Source organism: Diabrotica undecimpunctata, chromosome 11 (assembly GCF_040954645.1).
Source record: "Diabrotica undecimpunctata isolate CICGRU chromosome 11, icDiaUnde3, whole genome shotgun sequence".
Classification (NCBI taxonomy): domain Eukaryota; kingdom Metazoa; phylum Arthropoda; class Insecta; order Coleoptera; family Chrysomelidae; genus Diabrotica; species Diabrotica undecimpunctata.
Window position 1 is genome coordinate 31,324,790 of NC_092813.1, and position 6,127 is coordinate 31,330,916.

The following is a 6,127-nucleotide window of genomic DNA, read 5'->3' on the forward strand; positions in this document are numbered from 1 at the left end:
AAGTACGAACACGGCTTAGGGCTTACGGCTACAGCATAGCATATTTCTAACTTAACAGTGGGGGTATAATATAGCATATTCGACAAATTCCTCCGTCGCGTCGCGTCGGTTATTACAACAATTTTAGGTGTGGCACTTAGCCCAATTGATCGCATATTTTAAAGATAAATACAAAAAAATTTTTTTACGCCTTCGAAATTTGAAAAGAACAGAAAACTATTCAGGAACTTAGTTTCAAAGACAAATTACTGTAATTTAATAAAAATGAAAATGACAAGAGTAAAAAAGCTATCAAATTTAAGTTCTAATATAAATTCTTTATTTTAAATTTTGAAGAAATTTGTCTAAAATTTTATACCTCAACGCATTCATGAACAAAAATGTTAAATTCAATGTTGTAACAGCCACACCGTTCCATGGCTGAATACCACCGAAGTTACCATAACAGTGTCCACCGAGAGTGAACGGTGACAAGAGACATATATATGTTTTGTTGTTGTAAGATGTAGGTTAAATTGTAACACATGTTTTTCCTTTTAATAAAATCGTGTAAATCAATATTCACAGTCATTACCTAACTATTTTAACTAATACCCACATCACAACTGGCACCCAACTTGGGCAAAATAGTTTAAAGTGTAGTTCGTACTGTGAAAATCGTAAAGTTTCATTGTGAACAGAAAAAGTGTTTTTGCTCCCGCCATTGTAAGGTGATTAGTGGACATTTTCACTTAGTTTAGTGCTTCACAACAATAAATCTACTGTGTATGTGACTGCTGTGGAAACTCCGCACAGACCATCCAAAAACATCCTGTGGGAATATCAATCTTCCACTACAGACCATTCAAAACATCCTGTGGGAATATCAATCTTCCACTAGGCCATTCAGAAACATCCTGTGGGAATATCAAGCTTCCATTCAAGGGTATTTACAAGAAATAAGCAACATAAACTGTAAGCCTTTAATTTTTATTACTATTTTTGTGTTAAACTTGCAATCACGGCAACAAACGATAAACACAGTTATTCGCTTAGGTCGACGACGGTTTTTAGTTCAAGCGAATCAACATCAGCAGAAATGTCTTCGGTAAATTTAACAAGCGAACAGTTTCAAGCCTTATTAAATACAATAGCAAGGCCTATTTCGGACTCAGGTAGTTTAGCAAAATGCGCTTCTCGCTTCGATGGATCAAAGGGGGCTGATGTAAAAGCTTTTATAGATGCGGTCGAGATCTATAAAGAGTGCACCCACGTGTCTGACGCGAACGCATTAAAGGGTATACCCATGCTGCTAGACGGTTTCGCCGCCACGTGGTTTCAAGGTGTTAAAAATACGGTAAACACGTGGGCCAGCGCCATTAATTTATTACGATCGACTTTTGGACCTCAAAAACCAGCCTACAGAGTATATCGGGAACTGTTTTCGACGGAACAAGATGCTAAAACTCCGTGTGACATTTTTGTATGCAAAGCGCGCGCGATAATAGCTCAGTTACCGGCAGATACATTAACCGAAGCCACTCAATTAGGTATGGTATACGGTTTGTTGCATAGGAAAATACGTGAAAAAGTAGCACGTGATAAGATCAATACATTTAGCGAACTCTTAAAAGAAGCGAGGCAAATTGAAGAATCGTATGAAAATCCGGAAATAAACATTAAAAACGAAAACGAATCAAAACGGGTACGGTGTAGCTTTTGCAAAAATCCAGGTCACGTGAATGATGAATGTCGAAAATTGGCCGCAGCCAGAACCAGGGAAGCAGATTCTCGAAAATCTTCGGTTGAGCCCAAACCTAATCCTCCTTTAGTAACTTCTCGTACTAGCACTAAACCAACCTTTTCCACTTCGAATCAGATTTCGTGTTATGGATGTAAGACTCCTGGATTCATTAAGAGTAATTGTCCAAAATGCAAATCATCCAGTAAATCCTCAGCAGTATCTGAATTTATGCTTGCTGAAACAGTTAATGTCGACCAACAGTTTGCCACAAACCTATCAACTAAACCCATTGTTCAGGTCACTATTGAAGGTCATGTAGGTCATTGTTATCTTGATTCGGGAGCACAGTGCAGTATTGCTGGCTCTCAGCTAAGAGATATCCTCTTGAAGGATGAGGTACCCTTTTCCACAAAAAGTGTAGACATGACCCTAGCGGATGGTAGGACTACTTCTACTACTGTTTTGGTCTTTGATTTAGTTGTTATCTTACAAAACCGCTCTCATATCATTTCCTTAATTTCTGTGCCCACACACACAAATAGTCGTACCTTACTGGGGGCAGACTTCTTAAGAAAAGCTAACATCATTCTAGACATTCCTAATGACTCATGGTTTTATGGTGATGTCCCTAATATCCCCTACTCATTTGCTCCAGATCCAGCTCAGGTCAGCTCTCCTTGCCAGGTCAATAGCGTTACTCTTGCTCATTTAGAACTACGAGTAGATGAAGGAATTTCTCTATCCGTAGAAGAAAGATCCAATCTTAACGACATTGTTAAGCAAAATTCTGATTTATTCGTATATAATATAGACCCTACTCCATATGCTGAACACTCCATTGTATTGGTTGATGATGTACCAATATCTGTTCCACCTTACCGTATGTCAGAGCCCAAAAGGCAATTACTGCGTCAGGAGTTAGATAAACTTTTGGCTCAAGGCATAATCGAAGAGTGTGAGTCCCCATATGCTTCACCCGTGGTACTTGTGCCTAAGAGAGATGGAGGTATCAGATTAACAGTAGACTATCGACGCTTAAACGCAATAACACGTGCAGATAAGTACCCTCTGCCACGTATTGAAGATATTTTGCATGCAGCAAAGGAAACCCGATTTATGACTACCCTCGACTTAAAATATGGTTATCATCAAATCTCTGTACAAACAGCTGATCGTGACAAAACAGCCTTCGTGTGTCCATTTGGCACCTTTCGTTACAGACGCATGCCCTTTGGTATGTGTAACAGTCCCGCTAGTTTCCAAAGGATGATTGATAAATTTCGTGCTGGTCTTCAAAATCTGAATATCCTAGCTTATTTAGATGATCTGATAATATTATCCCCATCCTTCTCTGATCACATAGACGATTTGAAACAAGTATTCAACCGGATGCGCCTATTTAAATTATGTCTAAATAGAGCAAAATGTTCATTCGCCTGTGAGGAAGTCCTATATCTCGGACACATCCTTTCACCTTTGGGTATCCGGCCAAGTGAAAATAAAGTATCTGCCATATTAAACATGACACCACCCCTAAATGTTACTCAACTGCTAAAATTCCTGCAAACATGCTCATGGTTCCGTAGATTCATCGAAAATTTCTCCCGTGTTGCTAAACCTTTGTCGAATTTAACCAAGAAAAATGTGAAATGGACCTGGGGAGCAGAACAACAAGAGGCCTTTGAATGTCTGAAACAATTTTTGTGTTCCGCCCCAATCCTACGACAAGCTGACTGCAATTTACCTTATATACTTCGTACAGATGCTAGCAATTATGCTTTGGGGGCATGTCTTCTCCAGGGGGAGAAAGAGAACGAACGACCTGTAGAGTATGCTTCGAGACTCCTGACTCCTGCTGAACAAAACTATAGCACTACAGAACGAGAAGCTCTCGCTGTGGTTTGGGCAGTGAAGAAATTTCGAGGATACCTAGAAGGCGCTACTACAATAGTGCAAAGTTATCACCAGGCCTTAAAATGGCTAATGACCTTAAAGTCCCCTACTGGACGGTTAGCTCGATGGGCTTTAGAGCTCATGCCATATGACCTAAAAATAGAATATATCACAGGAAGAAAAAATGTAATCGCAGATACTCTATCAAGGCCTCCCATGACAGAAGTTCCCATCATAGCTGAAGTTCATCTAGTAAGAGTAGATTTTCCAACTCTTAGTGTTGCTGATGTTCGAGAAGAGCAGCTTAATGATCCAGATGTTGCCAAGATTATTAGATGTTTAGAAGATCCCTCTTCTGACACAAGTGTAGATTTCAAGAGGTGGGCAGAAAGAGAATATATCATGAACAATGGGATATTATACCGTTATACTCCTGAAGTAGATGAAGAACAGCCCCAATTGGTAGCGGCTAGTACACGTATTCCTCACATACTGCATGAGTACCATGAGTCCGCTACTGCTGGTCATTATGGAGTGGAGAAGACATATCAAAGAATAATAAAACGCTACTATTGGCCTGGAATGAAGAAAATTATCTCTGACCATGTAAGTAAATGTCTTGAGTGCCAACGCTATAAAGTCTCTAACCTCAAACCCGCTGGTCTCCTACAAACCCCTGTTCAGTCCCAGAGGTTTGAAGTGCTATCTATTGATTTATTTGGGCCTTTGCCCCTCTCTCCTCAAGGTTATACATGGATTCTGGTAGTGGAAGACACTGCTAGTCGTTGGGTAGAATTATTCCCGTTAGAATCTGCTACTGCCGCTGCCTGCGCCAAGTGTTTCATAGACAACATAATCTTACGATACGGAATCCCTCGTCGAGTCGTCAGTGACAACGGTACTCAGTTCGTGAGTGCGGTAATGCAACAAGTGGCGCATTGTTTTGGGTACCAACAGAACCTTATACCTGTATACCACCCGGAAGCTAACCCCGTCGAACGAAAAAATAGAGACATTAAAACTCAGTTAGCTATTCTAACAAATAATGACCATTCGTCTTGGTCTGAAAAGTTACCCGCTATACGGTTCGCGATGAACACTGTGAAGTGCGACTCAACCGGTTTCACTCCTGCGTACCTCACGTTCGGTCGCGAGTTACGAACTCCTGATGACGCAAATCGTGATTTTCGAAGCATCATAGCCAAGGACAACTTCGTGCCACAAATCACGCCCTATCTAATAACTTTGAGTAAAGCTCTTAGTGAAGCCCGCGAGACACATGAACAATCCCAAGATAGACGTAAGAAGTATAAAGACTGCCACCGCCGCTCGGTTTCGTTCGAAGTAGGTGATATTGTGCTAGTCGATTCGCATACACTAAGTGACGCGTCTAAGTCCATAACTTCGAAGTTCGCGCCGCGTCGTGACGGACCCTACAAGGTGACCAAAATGCTGTCCCCTACAACCTATGAAGTTTCACACATCGACACTCCGGATGTTCCTGCTGGAAAATATCATGTCTCAGCCTTGACGCCTTTCCATGCCGATCCAGAAGATCCGTGCCCTGCTCCAGTTCAACCTCTCCGTAGAAGAGGTCGTCCAGTGAAATCCTCAGAAGCCGACCCTCCTGCTCCACTGGTCTCCTGCCCAGAGTCTTTGACCCTTGGGTTAGACGATAGCGAAATGGGCCCCCCTGTTGGAGATGACCTTGCTCAAATTGAAGCTGAACCTGAACCTGACCCTATTGCCAGACGTAGACAACCCCGACCAAAACGTTGTCATTGCTGTCCTGTAGAGCTCTATTCCTGCTGAGACTCTGTTGCCCCACCCGCGAGTCGCCAGGGTGGTGCAAAGGGGGAGGATGTAACAGCCACACCGTTCCATGGCTGAATACCACCGAAGTTACCATAACAGTGTCCACCGAGAGTGAACGGTGACAAGAGACATATATATGTTTTGTTGTTGTAAGATGTAGGTTAAATTGTAACACATGTTTTTCCTTTTAATAAAATCGTGTAAATCAATATTCACAGTCATTACCTAACTATTTTAACTAATACCCACATCACAATGTGACAAAAGAAAGTTGTCCTTGATACACTAAAAAATGCTCTAATGAACTAGCTCTCAAGTTAAGCTGTATGTATTCAAAAAACATATAAAGCAGAACAACGAATAGAGTATGAATCAGGAAGTTTCTTAAAGAGTGACCTAAACTAATTATTTTGAAGCAGTTAATATCCATCCATTCGGGCATTTAGTTCCTTATATGTTACGACACAAAACGACAAATTTTTAGTAAAATCGTCAAAAACTGACTAGAATGTCATTCGATTTAGAAGATTACAATTTTAAAATAACATTTATAGTAGACATAATGTTTGGGAAAGTATGTACTATTTCTTTTCATATTTTTACTATTAATATTTCTGTTACGGTACTGTAATGTGGTCTAATTCAATGCTATGTATTCTAACGACTTTCGTAAAATATATTGCTTCTTGTAAAATC